The following is a 21,321-nucleotide window of genomic DNA, read 5'->3' as shown; positions in this document are numbered from 1 at the left end:
TTAAGACACACATGGGGCCACACCTCCGTGGAAATAATCTAATCAAAGGTATTACCCACAGTTGGGTGGGTCACATCTCCATGGAAACAATCTAATCCAAAGATCCCAACCTAATCAACACTAACACATCTGCCCTGACAAGATTTCATTAAAGAACATCACATTTTGGAGGACATAATACATTCAAACCAGCACAGATGCTGAGCAACTTTTCATGTACTTATTGGCCATTTGTGTATCTTCTTTGGGAAATTGTTTTTTTTTTTTTCAATTCCTTTGCTCATTTTTTAATTGGTTATTTGTCTTAATATTATTGAGTTTCAAGAGTTCTTTATATTTTCTAGATAGAAGTCTATTCACAGATATATAATTTGCAAATATTTTCTCCAATTCTATGGGTTAATTTTTCATTTTCTTGATGGTGCCCTTTGAAGCACAGAAGCTATTGATTTTGATAAAGTCCATTTTGATAAAAATATATCTAATTTTTGTACATTTCTGTCTGTCTTATTTCACTCAACATGGTGTCTTCAATGGGCATTGATGGTACCACATGTATCAGAACTTCATTTCTTTTTATGGCTGAATTATATTCCATCATGTGTATATACCACATCTTGTTTATCCATTCATCAGTTGATGGACACTTGGGTTGCTTCCATCTATTGGCAATTTTAAATAGTGCTGCTATAAACATTGGTGTGAAAATATCTGAGTGATTCCCCACTTTCAATTTTTTGGGTGTATACCGAGAAGTGTTATTTCTGGGTCATATGGTAATTCTACATTTAACTTTCTGCGGAACCAACAAACTGTCTTCCTCAGCAGCTGCACCACACCATTTCACATTCTCACCAACGTAAATGAGTTTTCCTATTTCTCCACATCCTCTCCAACACTTGTAATTGTATTAGTTATTGTTCTCTTGAGATCTTCTATTTCTTCTTGAGTCAGTGTAGGTAGTTTGTGTGTTTCTAGGAATTTGTCCATTTGGTTTAGTTTATTTAAGTTGTTGGTCTACAGTTGTTCAAAGTATCCTTTTATAATCCTTATTATTTCTGTGAGGTTGGGAGTAATGTCCCGCCTTTCATTTCTGATTTTAGTTATTTGTGTCCTCTATTTATTTCTTTGTCAATTTGGCTAGTAGTTTGTCAATTTTATTGATGTTCTGAAAGAACCAACTTTTGGTGTTGTTGATTCTATTTATTTTTTTATTCTCTATTTCATTTATCTCCACTCTAATTTTTGACATTTCCTTCTTTCTGCTCACTTTGGGTTTAGTTTGCTTTTCTTTTTCTAGATCCTTTAGTTTTAAGATTAAGTCTCTGATTTTAGATCTTTTGGCTTTTGCAATATAAACATTTAGAGCTATAAATTTCCCTCTCAGCAGTTCTCTTGTACATCCCATAGGTTTTGGTAGGTTGTGTTTTTTTTTTTTTCATTTTCATTTTATTCAATATATTTCCTAATTTCTCTTGTGATTTCTTCTTTGACCCTTTGGTTGTTTAAAAGTACATTGTTTGGGAGAGATCTAAGATGGCAGCATAGAGAGGAGTAGAAGCTAGTTAGTCCCCCTGGAACAACTAATAAAAAAAACAGGAACAATTAGTAAATAATCTGGAATAACTGCAGGGGGACAAACATGACCGTCCACTCATCATACAACAACCTGAATTGGGAGGAATGCCTGAGATCACAGCATAAAATCTGTAAGTAAAAACTGCAGATCCAAGGCAGGAGACCCCTCACCCAACAGCCTGAGCTGCAAAGCCTCGTGGTGCTAGAGAGAAGCTCTCTCCCATCAAGCAAATATAACTCAGTTGAGCTCCAACTGGGGTTTTAATTAGCAAGTGTGGACTGCTCACTATGAGCTATGAATCCCCAACAAGCAGACAGAGGCTTTGGGTGATGACTGACCTTGGAGAGCTGGAGGGTCACCACAGACAAGCCCTGAAGGGGACTTTCTGTCCCTGTTTTGGCTCAGTGGAGAAAGCCTCAGCTATTTTCAGTTCCCAGTGCTCTGACCCGTACAAGGGTGGAGATAGCACAGGCAGAGAGAGACCATTGAAATGCTAATGACCTCTCCCTAGGGGGTCTATCTAATCTAAGAGGAAAGGGGTGGGGCCCAGCTCTACTACCTGCCTTCCATTCAGAACCAGACCCCAGAGCCTGGGGAAAAACAGCCACAGGCCACACCTCCTTACTCCAGTCTGGAGTTACAGGCTGACAGGCACAACCTGCTGCCCAGAAAAGCTCAGTGACCTGAGGCATCACAGGGTGTACCAATTTTCTAAGACACACCCTCAGGGAAACTAGATACTGAATAGTTCTTCCTTTTGGGACCTGAGCCCATTCTGGTCTGGAAAAACCCGATTGGGGTAACCAAGGAAACCATGCCTAGACAACAGAAAACTACAACCAACACTAAGAAAAATGCAGTTATGGCCCAGTCAAAGGAACAAACTTACACTTCAACTGAGATACAGGAATTGAAACAACTAATAAAAAGTCAATTCAAAAAGTTTAGGGAAGATATAGCAAAAGAGCTGAACTGTATAATGGAAACACTGGGCATACATAAGGTAGAAATTGAAAGCTCGAAAAACCAACTGGCAGAATCTATGGAAATGAAAGACACAATGGAAACATACAACAGCAGATCTCAAGAGGCAAAAGAAAATACTCAGGAACTGGAGAACAAGGCACCTGAAAGCCTACACACAAAAGAACAGATAGAGAAAAGAATGGAAAACTATGAGCAACATCTCCAGGAATTTAAGGACAAAATGAAAAGCAAGAATTTACCTATCATTGGTGTCACAGAAGGAGAAGAGAAGGGAAAAAGGGCAGAAGCAATAATAGAGGAAATAATCAATGAAAATTTCCCATCTCTTATGTAAGACATAAAATTACAGATCCAAGAAGCGCAGCATACCCCAGAGTAGATCTGAATAGGCCTATGCCAAGACACTTAATAATCAGATTATCAAATGTCAACGATAGAGAATCCTGAAAGCAGCAAGAGAAAAGTGATCGATCACATACGAAGGAAGCTTGATAAGACGATGTGCGGATTTCTCAGTAGAAACCATGGAGGTAAGAAAAAGTGGGGTGATATATTTAAGACACTAAAAGAGAAAAACCACCAACCAAGAATCCTATATCCGGCAAAACTGCCCTTCAAATATGAGGGAGAGTTTAAAATATTCTCTGACAAACAGACAATGACAGTGTTTGTGAACAAGATACCTGATCTACAGGAAACACTAAAGGAAGCACTTCAGACAGAAAGGAAAAGACAGGAGTAAGAGGTTTGGAAAACACTTTGGGGAGATAGTAGCACAGCAATATAAGTACACTGAACAAAGATGACTATGAATATGGTTGAAAGAGAAAGGCTGGGACCATGTGGGACACCAGAACAAAAGATGAACAATAAAGACTGGGACTGTGTAACTCAGGGAAACCTAGGGTGCTCAATGATTGTAATAAAAGGTACAAATATGTTTTTACATGAGGTAGAACAAATGAATGTCAACATTGCAAGGCATTAAAAATAGGGTGGGATTGGGGGGAACATACAATCAATGCAAACTAGAGACTAATTTATGGAAACAGTGTATTATGCTTCCTTTAATATAACAAAGGCAATATACCAAAGCTAAATGCATATGGGGGGGTGGGGAATAGGGGAAGGGTATGGGACTCCTGGAATTGGTGATGTTTTGTGATTCTTTATTCTACTTTAGGTTAATGCTCTTTCCTTTTGTTGCTTTCTAGCTATCAAGTTTTGGGTTTTTTTGTTTGTTTGTTTTTGCTCTCTTTCTCTTTTCTTTTTCTTTTGCCTCTCTGCCTTCTTTGACTCTTCCTCATTCTTTGTGGAAGAAATGGAGATGTCCTTATATAGATAGTGGCAATGGTGCTGAATACATAAATACATGAGTATACAGGGAACCAACAATTATTTACTTAGGACGGAGTGTATGGTGCGTGAACAAAACCATCTTAAAAGAAATGGGTTGATGAAGAAACCTTGAGGGCACTATATTGAGTGAAATAAGATGGACACATAAAGGCAAATATTGCAGGGTCTCAATGATATAAACTAGTTATAATATGTAAACTCATAGACATGAAATATAAGTTACCAGGATATAGAGTGAGGCTAAAGAATGGGGGGCAGTTGCTTATCATGGGCAGAATGTTTGGAAATGGACAGGGGTGATGGTAACATGTTGTGAGAATAACTAACAGTGCTGAATGGTGTGTGAAGGTGGTGGAAATGGTAAGCTCAGAGTCATGCATGTTACCAGAAGGAAAGCTGGAGGTTAAAAGATGGGAATGCATAAAACAGTGAATCTTGTGGTGGACAATGTCCGTGATTAACTATACAAATATTAGAAATCTCTCTCACTAACTGGAACAAATGTATGACACTGTAACTAGAAGTTAATAATAGAGAGGCATATAGAAAAAAAATATATACCTATTGCAAACTATATACTACAGTTAGTAGTATTCTAACATTCTTTCATCAACAGTAACAAATGTACTTATACCAAAACTATGAATCAGTAATGGAGGGGGGCATGATTAGGGTTATGGGAGGATCTGAGTTTCTTTTTTTTGTATTTATTTCTTTTCTAGAGTAATGAAAATGTTCTAAAAATTGAAAAAAATTTAATTGTGTTGGTGGATTCACAGCTGTATGATGGTACCATGAGCAATTGATTGTACACTTTGGATCTTTGGATAGTTGTATGGTATGTGAACAATCTCAATAAAAAATATACTAAAAAATACATTGTTTAATTTCCACATATATGTTAATTTTTCAGTTCTCCCTCTGTTATTGATTCCATTGTGGTCAGATAAGACACATTTTATGCTTTCAATGTAATTTTTTAATTTATTGTGACCTAACGTGGTTAGGAGATCATTCTGGAGAATGATCCTTGTACACTAAAGAATGTGAATTCTGCTACTTTGGGGTAAAGTGTTCTTTTTATGTCTGTTAAGTCTAGTTGGTTTAGAATACCACTCATGACATCTATTTTCTTATTGATATTCTCTCTAGATGTTCTATCCATTATTGAAAGTGGTGTATTTAAATCTACTATTAAAGTAGAAATGTCTATTTCTCCTTTAAATATGTCAATATTTGCTTCATATATTTTGGAGCTCTGCTAGTAGATGCATATGTATTCATAATTATTAAGTCTTCTTTTTGAATTGACCCCTTCATCAGTATATAGTAACCTCCTTTATCCTTGTAACAGTTTTTGACTTAAAATCTACTTTATCTGGTATTATTTTACTTAGCCCAGCTCTCTTTTGCTTATGATTTGCATGGTATATTTTTCCATTCTTTTACTTTCAACCTGCTTATATCTTTGAATTTAAGATTAGTCACTTGAAAATAGCATATAGTTAGGTCATGCTTGTTTATTTATTTTCCAATCTCTGCCTTTTGACTGGAGAGTTTAATCCATTTTCATTTAATGTAACTACTGATAATGCAGAACTTTCCTCTGCCATTTTGCTAGTTTGTCTTTGTAACTCTTATGCCTTTTGACACCCAATTCTTCATTAATGCTTACATCCACACTCATTTGAATTTTCTGTAACCTTTTGAGTCCCTTTTCATTTCTTTCTGAATATATTTTCCATACATTTTCTTTGTGGTTATCATGGAGCTAAAATTTAGCATCCTAAATCTATATCACATTTGATTACTAACAACTTGACTTCTATAGCATATGTAAGCACTGTTCCTATATCCTTCTGTCTCCCCCCTTTTTGTTGTACTTGTTACAAATTATATCTTTGTATATTGTATGTCCAAAACCATATATTTATCATTACATTTTATACCTCCACATTTTAGAACCTGGAGAAGTAAAAAGTTAGGTTCCATACCAAACAATACAATACAATAGTACTGGCTTTTAAAATTACCCATATGGTTACCTTTAATTCTTTTTTATTTCTGCTCCTCAGCTTGAATCAATTCAATTGCCTTGTCTTTGAGAGCACTGATTCTTTCTTCTACCACCTCCAATCTGCTATTGAAACCCTCTAGGGAATTTTTCATTTCAGTTATTGCATTCTCCAACACCAATATTTCTGTTTTGTTACTGTTGAGAATCTTAAAGAGATTCTCATATTGTTCTTTCATTGTTCTCCTCATTATTTTTTAGTTCATTCTCCACATTTTCCTTATCTCCTTGAGCATATTGAGGATCATTTTTTAAAAGTCTTTCTTCAGTATGTCAATGTCTGATCAATTTTCTTGATGGATTCTGGATTTTTATCTTGTTCCTTTGGATGGGCCATCTTCTGTTTCTCTCTTTTTCTTGCAGTCTTTGTTTCATACTCTACATTTTAATATTTTAAAGTGTTAACTCTGGGATTTAGTCCCTGAGCTGTCTGTTCCTTAAGTTTGTATTGAGTTAATGATACTACAGATTTCCTTGAGTGCCAGGAGCTAGCAGAAACAAATAAACCAAAGCAAAAAGCACTTTTCATAGTCTTTGTAAATTGGCTTTGCTATGGCTGGTGGTTTCCTTCAGAACTTAGCCCTCCTATCAAGAAGATCAGCCTGAGGCAAATGTGAAGTGCAATGTGCTCTCTGTCTTATCTGAGCATGTGTGGATCCCAGAGCCTGCTTCTTTTCATGGGTTTGTGCTTGCTTGTGGTCTTAAGAATTCTCCATTTAGTTTGCAGGGTTTTGAATGCCCCCTCTACTCCCTTTCAAATAGACTCTCACCCCATCCTGAGTACTATACTGCATGACTTAATGTAGGTACTCCTTTCCTGCAGGCCACTTTGACTTGTTACTTACACTGCTTTAGCTATCTGCAAGTCGCTTCTCTGCTCTCAGGAAAAATTCTTGGACTTTAAGCCTGAGACAAGTTTCCTGGTTCAGTCTTTCAGGCTTCCACTGGATAGATTGGCACTGACATACAGGCATCCCAGTAGTATACACTTATGGGTTGCTTTGCTCCCTCTGGAATAGGGCGAGGAACCCACAATGAGAGCACAGGCTGGCTCCACACAGCTCTTGGAATGGGGTGGTGGAGGAGCTACTAAGGCCACCACGAGCTTCGCCTACCATTTTTCAGGCTACTTTTTCTTAAGTTTTGAGGGAGATGCCTTCATCAGTTTTTTTCAATTTGTTCAGAGATTCTGTGGGTGATGGCACCCTAGCACATCTTATGCCACCATCTTGATTGACCAGCTTTGGCTCATTTTAAAAACTTCTCTCTCTTTATTGATAGTTATTGTTTGGTGAGACAATGTTCTCATACTCTAATTCTTTACATATGATTTTTTAGTCTTTTTAACATAATACCTGACTTAAAATCTTTGTCATGAGAATACAATGTCAGGGTTTCCTCAGAGACATTTTCTATTGACTGCTTATTTCCTGTGTATGAATCATATTGTTCTGTTTTTTTTTCCCATGTCTGGTAAATTTTTTTGGAAAACTGGACCTTTTAGACAATACAATGTGGCAACTTAAAAAACTGATTACTTCCCTTTGCCTTGTTCCCTATTGTTACTGTTTGTTGTTGTTGTTAAGGCTTTGTTTATTTAGTAAATTTCTTGGACTATTTCTATAAAGTCTGCATCCTTTTCATGTGTGGTCATTGAAGTCTCTGCTCAATTGGCTTAATGATCAATTAATTATTGGAATGAGACTTCTTTAAATGCCTTGAACTAATAATTCTCCCAGCTTTTGCCAAGGGACTCTCAGTTTGTGTTAGGGCAAGCTGTCATCACTCTGACAGGCAGCTGACAACTCTGCCTTAGCCTTCACTTCCTGCTTGTGCAGAGACCAAACATCAGCCTTGTATGAGAGATTAAGAGCTTTCTCAGGTCTTTCCTGGGCACACACATGGTTCTATAAATGTGTGATGCCTTTTAAATACACAGGAAATGTTTGGCACTCTGTAAAGCCTCCTATGGAAATCTCATTTCCCATATTTTCCTTTTAAGCTTTTGGTCAGCCTCTTATTTGCTCCAACTGGTATCCTTGCTTCAGGCAACTACAGTGTTAAAAAACTTCCACTGATTTTTTTCAATAGATGGCAAGAGGCTAGGATTTTTTTCACTGAACAAATTCTGGATTCAAGTCTAGTAAGGACAAGCCCAGAGAATGGGGATTTTCTAGGGACTGACCAGATAAGTCAAATGGTGACAATTCTTTGAAGATGTGTCTTTATGGCACTCCAAGCATATTCTGTCTTCTTCAGTGGCTGCTAGGCTGCTGACATTTTAAGTTACTGTGGTTCTGAGGCTTCTGGTTTCCAAGGCTATCATGAAGCTGAAGAGAAAGGGATGCTAATAGTGCAAGTAAAAATGCTACAAAGCTCTCTGTTCTTACTGAGATTCAGCTGGTTTTCTTGAGTAAATGCTCCTTTGGTTAATTTCCATATCTGTGAAAAAGGCACTTTTGACAATTTTTTGCCAGTGTTCTCATTGCTTTTATGGAGTATCAGATTTTCAGAGGTCCTTAGCCCACCATTCCAGAAGTGCTTATCCTGTGCTGGGTATCTTCATAGTCATAAATATTTTTGAGCTTTGTTTGGGATGCAGGTAAGATGCTCTGAAACAGAATGATCATTTTTGGTCTTGCTTTTAAGATTTGTTAGATGAGACCAGGGACTTGTTTAGTCTAGGGCTAATTATTTCCCACTATCTGGACAAGACAGTTATACCAATGCCTAATGAATTATGAAGGTTTCTAGTCTGGTTAGTGGCAAGAGGATCTATTACCTCTTCTGTGTGAGCACTGGGTAATGTTCCATATAATCCCTTGAGTGATTCCTTCTCTAGCTTTGGGTTGTTTCCTCACATATATCAGTGCTCTCCTTAATTGCTATGTGGGATCCTATGCAGATCTTCAGACTTCTGTCTTTGTGCACCTTCTCTCATCTGATACATTTTTCTGCAATCTCTTGCTACCTTGGTTTTCCCAGACTCTCAACTCTATCTCCTTATCACAGGGAGTCCCCCAGACTCTGCCTCAGTTTCTTCTCCTTGCACACATGGCCTGGAAACTCTCTCAAGGCAGTAATCTGGGGCAATAATAAAAGTCTATTATGTTCCCCTATCTCTCAGACCACTGTACTTCATTGGCTGATGTACAGTGTCTTGGAAACCATTGTGTCATATGTTTTTTCTCATTTTGGGATTGTCTGAAGTTGGAGGTTAAATTCAGTTATTCCATTTTGGCCAGAAATGGAAGCACCATCATGAAACACTTTTAAATTTAATCTGCATTATAAATGCTTTCCCCATCACTTCCTTAAGTCTAGACAGTTCCAAAAGTAATAAATCTAGCCATGATTTCTAGAGTGCCAATTTGTGCAGTGTAAATATTCCCACTATGGTCAATTTCAAGCTACCAACGTGTTAATATTTCTACTTTAGAGATATAATACACATAAATAACCTCAAGAGCATAGATTATAATACTAAAATAATTTGGAAGTAATGAGTTTTGAGTGCTATTTTTCTTTATAATACACTTTAATTTTTAGAGAAGTTGTAGGTTTACAGAAAACTTATGCCAAATATACAGAGAGTTTCTATATACCCCCTCACCCCCTACAGTTCCCCCTATAATTAACATCTTGCATGAATATGGTACTTTAAAATTGATGAACCAATATTAATACATTATTAGTATTAACTAAAGTTCACAGTTTACATTAGGGTTCACTCTATGTTCTACAGGTCTATGGGTTTTGAAAAATGGAAAATGTCATGTATCCACCATTACAGTATTATGCAGAACAGCTTCATTACCCTAAAGATTCCCTGTGCTCCACCTATTCATCCCTCCCTCTCCACACCCCCAACCCCTGGCAACCATTGTTCTTTTTATTGTCTCTATAGTTTTTCCTTTTTCAGAATATCATATAGTTGATATCATACATCATGTATATTTTTAAGACTGGCTTCTTTTATTTAGCAATATGCATTTAATGGTATGCCATGCCTTTTTGTAGCTTGATAACTCATTTCTTTTTATCACTGAATAATATTCTATTGTATGGATGTAACACAGTTTCTTTACAATATTCACCTATTGAAGGACAGCTTGGTTGCTTCCGATTTTTGGCCATTATGAACAAAGCTGCTATAAACATTCATGTGATGGTTTTCATGTGCACAAAAGTTTTCAACTCATTTGGATAAATACCCAAGAGCATAATTGCTGGGTCATATGGTAAGCCTATGTTTAGCTTTGTAAGAAATTGCCAGACTGTGTTCCAAAGTGGCTGTACCATTTTGCATTCCCACCAGCAATGAATGAGTTTCTGTTGTTCCACATCCTCTTCAGAATTTGGTGTTGTCAGTGTTTTGGATTTTAGCCATTCTAATAGGTGTGTAATGGTATCTCATTACTGTTCTAATTTACAATTCCCTAATGATATATGATGTTTAGCATCTTTTCATATGCATATTTGCCATCTGTATATCTTCTTTGGTGAGGTACCTTTGGAAATATCTTTTGCACTTTTTTTAATTGGGCTATATTTGTTTTAAAAATAATTGATTTAATTGTAAGTTGATATAATTTAATTTTAATAATAACTATTAAAATCGGCTTTCAGAATTCCTGAAAATTTGACAATCATCTTTCCTGAGATAGTACAAGCCATCTGTGGTTTATCACTGCCTCTATCTCTGGAGATCAAAATGATGGTGGAAGTATCTCTATAAACCAATGTGCAAGGAGCAGAATTCACCCACCTAAGGATATGTGTGCATGCTCCATGCTTACCAAAGGTATTAGTTCACCCTAACAAAAACACAAGGCAAGGATTTGACATTTGTCTCTCCAGGCCAAAAACACTATTCCTAAAATCCCACCATTAAAAATTCATTACTATGGATTTTGAAGTCTTTGTGATTTCTAAGAATTCTCTTTTAAAATGGCAAGGCATTTCCTAGGTGCAGTAATACTTTAAGCCTACTAATCATGTAACTCTTTTATGGATATTAGGCAGCTAAGTGAGAATAGGGACCTGTGTCATTGGCCCATAGGCTCTCTGCTTGGTGGAGGTGTGGGGGTAGATATGGGAGGGAAATGAAAGTGGGAAAGTAAAATGATTCCAATTAAAAAGTGCTTTTTCCATAGTCTTTCAAAAGGTCAGTTTCAGTGTATCCACATGGACTGTGGGTTTTTTTTTTTGAACAGTGTTTTTAAATACTAAGAGAACGGCTGGTGCCTTCTCCTATCTTAGCCTGACTACTCACTAGCAGGAAGGCCACCTGAGTTGCTGACCATTGTGTTTTGCCCATTCCGTCTAGATCACTATACTATTGGAAACTTTTTTGAAAGAAGAAGGAGATGACAAGACCACCCATAAACCTCACAAGTTTAAAAGACCCTATACAATGGTAGCCATGCAAAAACATAAAAAAGAAGGAATGTCAGCAGTTTATGTAAGTAAAGGAGGACTATAATGAGAAACCAGAGAAAAATGACAAAGAAGAATTTGCTAAAGAAAACAGTTTGTGGTGAAATCACCATTTTTTTGAAAATGTCGTTTTTTACTTGAGTTCAAAATGATATTTTTGCTCAAGATTAAAAAAACAAAATTATAAATACATGGTATATAATAGCCCATTAATAAGTATATAGAATGTGTACCACCTAACCTTTTTAATACCTTTGAAGAAGGAGAGCACTGAGAGTCAGAAAGCCCCTCTAACCATAACAACCACTTCCTATACAAAACAATTCCTAACAATTTTGTTAGGCCCGTCCACCAACCAGGCAGTGCATATTCCCAGTTAGCTACACTGAGTTTCCAGAGAGAGAACACTACTGACCCCCTATCACCAGTAAAAAATATGTATCTCTCCCCAAAATCACCTAGAAAGGCCTCCTCAATCCTGCCTAATCCCAACCCAGAGCAACTCTCACTGCCTATCATGGGTTGAGTCTAGTTATTTAGATAATGCCATTCTAGAAAGAAATAAGAGAAATCCACCTATCTCCATCTTGCAGAGCTGTTAGTATATGAGTGATACCTTCTTCAGCTTTGTGAATTTTTCCAAGGTAAGAAGTAACCTAATATGGGAAAGGATTCTGTCATTGAAAAGGATGGTAAGCATTGTCAAACTTGGTAAAGAGGTCAAAGACAGAATCTTCTCTGGAGCTCAGACAGAACATGGTGGCTTTGTCTTCAAATACAACATGAAGTGGAGCCCTGAGATAGTAGCAGAGGTAATTCACACAAAGGTTTTTTTATTCAAGCAGTGTGTTTCATAGAGAAATCCTTCACTTCATTTTATACCAAATGGAGCAACTAGTGGGAAAAGCCCAGAATGTGGAATCAGAAGACAGGTTGTAATCCTGGCTCTGCCATTTACTAGTGCTAGGGTCTTGGAGCAAATTATTAATATTTGTAACCCTGAAAATATTCATCTGTTAAAAAGGGGGATAACAACTCTGTGAGGTAGGCAAGGTTAAGTGAGAGAATTGAATGAGATGATGTATGTAAAAGAACTTTGTAAGCATAAAGCTCTGTATAAATGTCAGGCACCATTAAAGTAAAGAAAAAGCTTAAAAGCTTTTTCACTCCAGAGACACATTCAACCCCTAAAGTGTTTCATCTGGGAGATACGATGGCCAAAAGGCACATTTTTAGTGGGAGGAACAAACTCCCAAGATACTAGTATTAGAGGAAATCTGAGGCTAAATAAAAGTCCCATGCTGCACAGTAAGTTTTAAACATAATTTACAGAACTGCTTACTATACAAAGTGCCACAGGATGACCAACTGTATAACTAACAATAAAAAATGGTTCAGTTCAATTGGCATTTGTCAAATTATGTGTTCTTCAGAATGCAGTTCTGCAGACATTGTTATTCTGCCACAAAATCAATCTGCAGTCATTATTTCTTGATTTGCAGAAATAATTTTAGTTCATGAGTAGAATTTTCTCCATATCAGGTTTTTCCATCACAAATTCCTCTTATATCGTTTAGTGACTGCTGGCAGACAAGACATATGAATCTGTAGCAAAAGAATTGTGATTAAAAAAACACCTAGAAAAAGCAGATCCAGTGTCATTGATACCTTGTTTTGTTGTGTGTTTGCTTGTTTTTTGTAATGTCCCCCCTCACATTTCTGATTTTGTTTATTTGGATCTTCTCTCTTTTTAACTTTGTCAGTCTAGTTAAGGGTTTGTCAATCTTCTCAAAGAACAAACTTGATTTTATTTATTCTCTGTATTTTTTTTTCTCCATGTCATTTATTTCTGCTTTAATCCTTGTTATTTCTTTTCTTCTACTTGTTTTAGGGTTAGTTTGCTGATCATTCTCTAGCATCTTCAGTTGTTCAGTTATGTCTTTGATTTTAGCTCTTTCTTCCTTTTTAATGTTTGCATTTAGAGTTATAAATTTCCCCCTCAGCACCACCTTTGCTGCATCCCATAGGTTTTGATATCTTGTGTTCTCATTTTCATTCGTCTCTAGATATTTGCCAATTTCTCTTGCAATTTCTTCTTTGACCCACTGGTTGTTTAAGAGTGTGTGTTTTACCTCCACATATTTGTGAATGTTCTGGTTCTTTGGTGGTTGTTGACTTCTAGTTGCATTCCATTATAGTCAGAGAATGTGTTTTGCACAATTTCAATCTTTTTAAATTTACTGAGGCTTATTTTGTGCCCCAGTGTATGCTCTATCCTGAAGAACATTCCATAAGCGCTAGAGAATAATGTATACCCTGGTAATTTGGGATGTAATGCTCTATATATGTCTATTAAGTCTAATTCATTTATCACATTCTTTAGGATCTCAATTTCCTTATTGGTCCTCTGTTGGATTGTTCTATCTATAGGAAAGAGTGGTGTTTTGAAGTCTCCCTCTATTATTGTAGACACATCTATTGCTTCCTTTAGTTTTGTAAGTGTTTGTCTCATGTACTTTGGAGCACCTTGATTGGATGCGTAAACATTTATGATTGTTATTTCTTGGTGAATTGTCCGTTTTATTAGTATATAGTGTCCTTCTTTGTCTCTTATGACATCTTTGCATTTAAAGTCTATTTTATCTGATATTAGTATTACTATCACTGTTTTCTTTTGGCTGTAGCTTGTGTGGAATATTTTTTCTATCCTTTCACTTTCAATCTCTTTGTGTTGCTTGGTCAAAGATGAGTCTCTTGTAAACAGCATATTGATGGTTCATTGGTGGTTTTTAATCCATTCTGCCAATCTGTGTCTTTTAATTGGAGAGTTTAATCCATTCACATTCAATGTTATTACTGTGAAAGCAGTTCTTAAATCAACCATCTTCTCTTTTGGATTTTATTTGTCAGATCTGTTTTTCCCCCCTCTCAATTCTTTTTTTTTTTCCTTTAAGTTACCCTTATTAATACTCTTCAGTTCTGTGCCCTTCTCCAGACCACTCTCTCCTTTCTTTTTTCCTCAACCAGTAGAGCTCCCTTTAATATTTCTTGCAGGGCAGGTCTCCTGTTAGCAAATTCTCTCAGCATTTGTTTGTCTGTGAAAATTTTAAACTCTCCCTCAATTTTGAAGGACAGCTTTGCTGGATAAAGAATTCTTGGCTGGCAACTTTTCTCTTTCAGAATCTTAAATATGTCATACCACTGCCTTCTTGCCTCCATGGTGCATGCTGAGTAGTCAGTACTTGCTCTTATTTGGTTTCCCTTGTATGTGGTGAATGGCTTCTCTCCTGTTGCTTTCAGGAGTTTGTCCTTCTCTTCACATTTGACAGTCTGATTAGTACATGTCTCAGAGTGGGTTTGTTTGGATTTATTCTATTTGGAGTTCAGTGGGCATCTTTGATTTGCATATTTGTGTCATTTAAAAGGGTTGGGAAATTTTCCCTGACTTTGTCTTCAAATACTCTTCCTAGTCCTTTATTCTTCTCTTCACCTTCTGGAACACCAATGATTCTTATATTTGTGCACTTCATGTTTTCCATCATTTTCCTGACAGCCATTTAAAATTTTTCAATATTTTTTTTACCATTTGTTCTTTTGTGCATCCTCTAGTTCATTCATTCTTTCTTCTGCTCTTCAAATCTGCTGTTGCATGACTCTAGTATATTTTTTATTTGATTAACGGTTTGTTTTATTTCCATAGGATCTGCTATTTTTTATTTACTTGTTCAAATGCTTCTTTATGCCCTTCTAGAGTCTTCTTGATGTCCTTTCTGTCTTTACCCAAGTCACTGAAGTTGTTTTGGAGATTTGTGTGTACTTCTTTGATTGATTTCTTCAAGTTCTGTGTCTCCTCAGGCTTCTTAATTTGCTTGTTTGGCTTGTCCATATCTTCTAGTTTTTTCCTGTATTTTATGATTTTCTATTGTTAGCCTTGGGACATTTGCTTATCTTGATAAGGTTATTTTGGGATGTGTAGGATTATTTGAACATTTATCTATAATTTGGCAGAACCACAGCTTGGTGTAGTGTACTTTCCCTGTCCTACCAGCAGATGGCACTCTTGAGCCACCTTTTACTCTCAGGCCAGCTCTCCCCCAGTTTCATCTGTGCACTAGGTGGGGTCCAAACTGGGTGGAAATCCAAATCAGCGCACCAGTTCTCAGTGTGCGCTGGGGACTGCCAGCCCCATGGGTGGGGGGCAGGCCCTGCACAGTTCAGTAGGAGTCCACTCCAGGGCACAGTGGCACCAGCAGTCCCCAGGGTGGTGAGTGGACCACTATGGTGCTGTGGGGCTGTGCATCTCACCCTCCAACTTAAATGCACCGCAGTCCCTGTCTGCTGTGTGCCCACCAGCCTCTTTGTTGGGGAGGGGCTCCTGGTTCTTTCATGCAGTGCCTTTGCCTCTCGGCTGTGCACCTCACAAGCTCCCATGGAGGAGGAGTGAGTGTGGTCACCAGAAGACCCCCAAGTCCTGAATTCCCTCATGGAGCTCTCAGCTGCAGGGCTGTGAAGGGTTATTTCCCAAGCCAACTGTTGAAATGGGTTCATGGGGCGTGGAAATCTGCTCCCTCCCATGCTCAGTGGCTGGCTCTAGCCACCAGTCCCAGGCAGTGGTCCAGGCCGAACAAACTCACCCCATCCTTTCAAACACAGTCTCTCTGATTCTCCATCTAACTCCCCACTATGTGGTGTAGAGGTCCCTGTTCAGCCGGTGACACCCTGGAACTACTGTTATGGAGTGCTTTCTGCCTTTTCCTCATCTTGATAGCTTGTTTTTGTTCATGGTCACCTACTTGTGTCTGCACTTTAAACTGCTAGTAAAAATTCCCTAATGCCATATGATGGTATGAAACATACTGCCTCAATCCCACCTGGCATAGCTACTACCTCACAAGGGGAAGTGGTGGGGCAAAGAGCAGGAGATGCAAGACAGGCCATTTGTAATCTGAGGCAGTCTGGGAGGCAAAAAAAAACTCTGAACAGAACCCCAAATTTTCAGCCAAGGAGGACACAGTTCACCTCAGCATTCAATCCACGGATCAAGGTATGGGTGGGATGGAAGGCTGGGAGAAGAGATAATGAGAGATAAAGGGGCTTAAGTTGAGTCAGAAGATGGAAGTTTTGCTGAGAAGAGCATTTGTATGTGTTAGTATATCCTTTTATTTACATGGTGCTGAGTGCGTATGGAGGAAATGAATACAGAGGCTTAAATAAGTTGGACTAAATTTACAGCAGTATTTGATAGAAGTCCACAAAGAGAAACCTGACTGCTATCCAGATTTGAGAACCACTGATGTTATTTTATGGATGACAGAGTCATAAGAGATCATAAATAAGCAATAGAGATACTGTAGAAATAGTCTTGATTTTTGGAAGGGACACAATGGGGAAAAACCCTCTCTTCTTCCAACCTACTACTCAGAGCCCTGTGAAGGCAAAAATCTTGGGCTGGTTCCCCTTATGATGGAAATAACAATGATTCATTAAAAGAGTTCTGAGCAGCATGACTGCTATTTCAGGGAATCAGAACTTAAGTGGCTACCAGCACAAACCTCAGAAAATCAGAGTAACCCCATCTTTGAGTCCCATTATTTCTACCTTGGGAGTACAGGCATATAATGATGGATTCATCTCAGTGCCAAAAGGAAGGGTGATTTGATATGGATTATCTAGTTATTTCATCTATAAAAACAACTTAAGAAGGTAACTTAGTTTCAAACTTCATTTCTTTTAGCCTGCATCATCCTATTTGCCTGTCCTTATGGAGTAAACAAATGTCTAACTGATAAATGTGATACTTGGTGCTGTATGTAACCTAGTGGGTCTCTAAGTATGATAAATGTTACTAATATTTTGCAAACATTTATTGATTTAATAAAGAGTTTATTTTAGGGCTGACATTTATCTTAGCAATCACCTTGCTTATACCTCTCATTTTACAGCAAAGGAAACAGAGGCACAAAGAAGAGGAAATGTGACTTGCCTGAGGTTATACTTCTAGTTAATGGCAGAGCTGAGGCTAGAATTCAGGTCTCTTAATTCCCAGAACATTATTCTTTAAAACACCCTTTTACGTGTAGAGGTATGTACAATTATTTCCAGGTAAGTCCCCTGACAAATATTTCTCCTTTGTCTTAAAACCGTATTATGGTAATATTTCAAGTCCTAATTTTGTATTATGGGGCAGGCAAGGAGGTGGTGATTTAACCAACTTTGCAGGTAACATGACCTTGTACAAAAGAAAACCCTCCAGGTAGCAACAGGAGTGACCTGGTTTTAGAGAACCCAATATGCAAAATGATAAAGTTACAAAACACACTGGAGGTGATTGCATTATAAGGGAATACACAGCAGAACTTCTTGAGTATAATTAAACTAATATCATTACTTGGCAGAACCCCTGGGGCAGAAAAACAAAGATAAAATGTTAAGAGACACTGCCAAATGAAGACCAAGAGAATGGAAAAACAAGCATCTTTGAAGTAATAATGGAAGTTGTCAAGAAATAGTCTTTTTAGCAGAAACTCTATTTACCCAGAAAATATCAGGGCCCCAGTAACCAGCCTAATTGTTCCGGTTTGCTAATGCTGCCATTATGCAGAATACAGAAATAGATTGGCTTTTATAAAGGAGATTTATTTGGTTACAAAGTTACACTCCTAAAGCCATAAAAGTGTCCAAACTAAGGCATCAACAACAGAATACCTTTACAGAAGAATGGCCCATGGCATCCGGAAAACCTGTTAGCTGGGAAGGCATGTGGCTAGTGTCTGCTGATTTGTTGCTCTGGGGTTCTAGTTTCCCAAAGGGCTTTCTCCAAAATGTCTCTGGGCTTGTCTCTCTTAGCTTCTTCAGCTCCTGTGCATCTAAGCATCTGGAGTCTTCTATTAATTCTCTGGAGCAAACTCTAGGCTAGCATCTCCAAATATCTCCAAGCATCTCCACGTGTCAGCTCTTAGCTTTTCTCCAAAATGTCCTGCTCAGATGCTCTGAGGTTCTTCTGTTTGTGAGATCTTTTATAGGACTCCAGTGATTAAATCAAGACACATCCTGAAAGGGCAGGGTCCATATCTCCATGAAGAGCAGGGTCCATATCTCCATGAAAACAATGTAATCAAATGTTTCACCCACAACTGATTGAGTCACAACTCCATGGAAACATTCAATCAAATGATTCTAACCTAAGCAACACTAATACATCTTCCCCCACAAGACTGCATTAAAGAATATGGCTTTTTGGGGGACATAATATATCCAAACTGGCACACTAATGAACAGCCTTTCTCAACCATACAGATAGCACTATCAGTCTTTTAGTCACCTGGGCTTAAATTTGGATATCATCTTGAGGTTCTCCTTATGCCTCTGTTCTGGTTTGCTATAGCTGCCATTATGCAAAATACCAGAAATGAATTGGCTTTTATAAAGGGGATTTATTAGGTTACAAATTTACAGTTCTTAAGGCCATAAAAGTGTCCAAACCAAGGCATCAACAAGAGGATACCTTCACTGAAGGAAGGCCAATGGCATCTGGAACACCTCCATCAGCTGGGAAGGCATGTGGCTGGTGTCTGCTAGTCCTTTTCTCCCAGATTACATTTCAAAATGACTTTCTCCAAAATGTCTCTGGACTTCTGTCTCTCTTAGCTTCCCTCAGATCTCTGCTTCATTCTCCTGGGGCATATCTCTCTAAGCATCTGTGGGTCCTCTCTTAGATTCTCTGGGGAAAACTCTGGACTCAATCTCTTAGCTTGGCATCTCCAAATGTCTTTCTGTCTGCATCTCCAAGTGTCTCCAAGCATCTATGTCAGCTCTTAGCTTCTCCTGGGGGCAAAGTATGGATTACGTATTTTAGCATCTCTCCAAAATGTCTCTCTCAGCTTCTCCAAGCTCCTTGTTTCCATGAGCCCTCTTAAAGGACTCCGGTGATATAATTAAGACCCACTCAGAATGGGTGGGGTCACATCTCCATGGAAATAATTTAATCAAATTTCTCACCCACAGTTGGGTGAGTCACATCTCCATGGAAACAGTTAAAAGGTTTCACCCAACAAGATTGGATTAAAACATCATGGCTCTTCTTGGGTCCCATAACAGTTTCAAACCAGCACAGCCTCATTCTCTATAGTCTAGCCATTACCAAGTCCTGTTTTTCCCTTCCTTTGAAATAACTCACTCTAAAATTTTCTTCTTCTTCTTCCTGACTGCCACCATCCTAGATGGGGCCACATCATCTTACAGTAAATGGTAACTCTAAGTTACCACATTTGCATAGCCATAGTAGTCATCTTATAGCATACAACTTTCTAGATCAATTCCTGTTTAAGAACCTAGAGTGATTTCCCTCTGCCACTATAAGATCAAGTCCTAGCTTTTCAACCAGATGTTCAATATCCTCCAACAAACAGGTCCAGCTTACCTACTTCTGCATTCTTCCCTGTCTTCTCCAACACTGCCTTACCCAAGACAGTGTGAATTCCCACCCTTGGCTTCCACCTTTACCCTACATACAACAGGATTGTTCTCTCAAATACCACATCTGCCTAATAAAACCTTAATATTCACCTCAGGTTCTGCCTCCTCTACATACCTTTCCTAATCACTCTCAATAACTTCAGCTAATCTTGATCTTTACAATTTTATTTATTGCCAGCTATGCTCAAGACAGTGATCTGCAGTTTTGTCCTTTATAAATGGAATAACTGAACAGGTAAAATTTGGGGCCCATTTAATAATGTCCTGCTCTGAAACAGGGGGTGGACAGATGTTCATATAGGCCTTTCATGATTTTCTGTTACTGTGGAAAGTGCCAGACCCTCAGATGAAGGGTTCCACTCTTTCTCCCTTGCAAGATGAAAGTAACATCAGTTGGAATATTCTAAATGTACTTCGTTCATTATACATTATCCATCTGATACAGAATCAGAGAATCTTAGAATATGTGAGAGGGAAGGGGCCTTGGATCATCAAGCATGCACTATACATGAGAAAAGAGACATCCATTTGTGTTTCCTGATCTTTCTGATATATATATTTTTCCCTTTAGAAAGCTACTGCTGGTCAATTGTAAAACAATTTGGAAAGAAGTTCAGTGTTATGTATTGGGGGCTTTAAAAATGCTTCTGTTTTTTCACCCATAATTTTATTTCTGGGAAGCTATGCTGAGCAAATAACCCTGAGTATATATAAAAAATTTTATGTACAAAAATATCTTATCAGAGCCTTCTTTATAACAAAAAGGAAAAATTGAATAAACCTAAATAAATGTCCCAAAACTGGAGATTAATTAAATACATTATGGTAATCTTGACATGTCCCAATGAAATATTATGTATCCATTTAACATAATATTTTTAAATATGATGGTATGAAGCATACTCTTTCAATCTCACATAGCAGAGCACTTCTACATACGTGAAACTGGTAGTGGGAAGAGCAAGAGATTAAAAAATATTATTACAGATAATAATCTGGGAAAAATTCTTCCAAAATGTTAAGTGAAGAAAACTGGATAAAAGTATGTATATACAGGATGAGCGCCTTTAAAAATGCATGAGGGAGAGGCGGGGCAAGATGGCAGACTGGTGAGCTGTAAGTTTTAGCTACTCCTCCAAGAAAGTAGGTAAAAAACCAGGAACTGCGTGGACTGGACACCACAGAGCAATCTGACGTTGGGCATACTTCATACAACACTCATGAAAACGTGGAACTGCTGAGATCAGCGAAATCTGTAAGTTTTTGCGGCCAGGGGACCCGCGCCCCTCCCTGCCAGGCTCAGTCCCCGGGGAGGAGGGGCTGTCAGCTCCGGGAAGGAGAAGGGAGAATTGCAGTGGCTGCTCTTATCGGAAACTCATTCTACTGATTCAAACTCCAACCATAGATA

The 21,321-nt window shown here is 38.0% G+C and overlaps 1 protein-coding gene across 1 annotated transcript in view; it reads left to right on the top strand.

The window, feature by feature from the left end:
- The first annotated feature begins 17,456 nt into the window (after positions 1–17,456).
- TRPC5 (transient receptor potential cation channel subfamily C member 5) overlaps positions 17,457–21,321 on the top strand; it is a 252,581-nt gene continuing 248,716 nt past the window's right edge. Inside the window, exon 1 of the mRNA XM_037821964.1 lies at positions 17,457–17,520. The gene's annotated coding sequence lies outside the window, so the exon portion shown is untranslated. The remainder of the gene's footprint in view (positions 17,521–21,321) is intronic.

This window comes from Choloepus didactylus, chromosome X (genome assembly GCF_015220235.1).
Source record: "Choloepus didactylus isolate mChoDid1 chromosome X, mChoDid1.pri, whole genome shotgun sequence".
Classification (NCBI taxonomy): Eukaryota; Metazoa; Chordata; class Mammalia; order Pilosa; family Megalonychidae; genus Choloepus; species Choloepus didactylus.
Note: the sequence above shows the minus strand (reverse complement) of the source record. Positions and strands in the feature narration are given on the sequence as shown.